Genomic DNA, 1,538 nt, shown 5'->3' with positions numbered 1-1,538 from the left:
ACATCTGGTGAAAATTTCATGTCATTAGCACCTCTAGTAATATATTTACTGAGAAAAATGGTGACGTGTTCAATACTTATTTTACCCGCTGTCTCATGAAGCTCTGGACAAATGAAACTCAATAAAATCACTGGATTTAAAACTGTAGATAATTGAGCTTAAACACAAATGGCTAAAACTCTGTACTTTTACAGACATTCAGCTCAGATTTTGTGTGGTAGAGTTCAACAGATTGCACAACAACAACAACAACAACAACAACTGTCAGCATGTACCAGAAACACAGGGCTACTGTTAGAAAGATTTGACCAAATATCATTGTGTTTAAGCTTGTATTAAATAAAACTTTCAGTTAATTTAAACTTGCGCACTGATTCTTGTTTTCAAGAAACATTAAAGTTAAATGTTGTATCATCATTTCACTTTGGAAAAAGAACATTTTGTTAACTAACATGGTGGTTGTGAAATCAAAAAGGATAAAATAAAGCCCCAACTTTTTTATCGATATATAAAAACAATTGTAATTAATTTTGACACATTAAAAACTGATCCACTCACACAGGTCAGCCTTTCCACCACTAGAGGGGGGTATAGTGAAGCTAAAAGCTATTCTTTCAGATCAGTAATGATCAACAATACATGACAACAAAAATAAGGGTTGGGAAGATAAACCAATAAATAAAAAGAGGCCTGATGCATCTCAGTAATCCTGGTAGAAAAATCAAAAAGAAAAGTTAAGTATGTCCTCAGAGAACATACTTAATTTATCTTTTTGATTTTTAATAAATAAAAACTTTGCCTTTCAGCTCCTCTTTTTCTTGGCCTCAGACAAAGCTCTGATGTTTCAGTGAAAAGACAGTTGTTCACCTGTTTCCTATTATTGTTTTAAATCACTAAAGTTGTAAGTTGTGACGTCATCCTGGGAGAAACAGCAGGTTAATCATTTATCAGACGTTCATGCTTGTGATCAGTGAATGGAAACATGTAACACACTACAACACACTACAACACACTACACTCACAGTTCCAGTGATCGTACAGCTCAAAGTGATGCAGTGAAGTTAACACATCCTCCTCTGCCACATGTTGTTCATGAAACCATAAACAGGCTCAGTCTGCTGCGTTCCCTTTGATTTTGTGTTGCTTCTGCTTTTTGTTTCACTTTTTGTACATCGGTTTTCTTGCGTATAGTGATGTAATTATCTTTTATCAGTTGCCACTATAACTACAAGTATGTAATATATAATTACAAGGGTAAAATTAGAAGGAGGTTTATTTTTTGTTAAAATGTTTCACTGCAGAGTATAAATGAAAAGCTGGTAAAACACAGGCGTAAAGCAGAGAAGTGAAGCTGGAGAGGATGTTGACAAAGTGAAAGGATGCATTTCCTCTTTTCTATTTTTGGTAAGTTCTTGTTGAAGTGTCTCATTTGGATTCAAAGAGACAGCCTCAAAATGAGTTGTGAATGACACTGCAGATCTCTACATTTGTCTAGTAGCAGTCTGTTAAAACCGTGAAGCACTTATGTTATATATATA

This window comes from Austrofundulus limnaeus, unplaced genomic scaffold (genome assembly GCF_001266775.1).
Source record: "Austrofundulus limnaeus strain Quisiro unplaced genomic scaffold, Austrofundulus_limnaeus-1.0 Scaffold587, whole genome shotgun sequence".
Classification (NCBI taxonomy): Eukaryota; Metazoa; Chordata; class Actinopteri; order Cyprinodontiformes; family Rivulidae; genus Austrofundulus; species Austrofundulus limnaeus.
The sequence above is the reverse complement of the archived record's forward strand: the minus strand, read 5'-3'. Positions refer to the sequence as shown.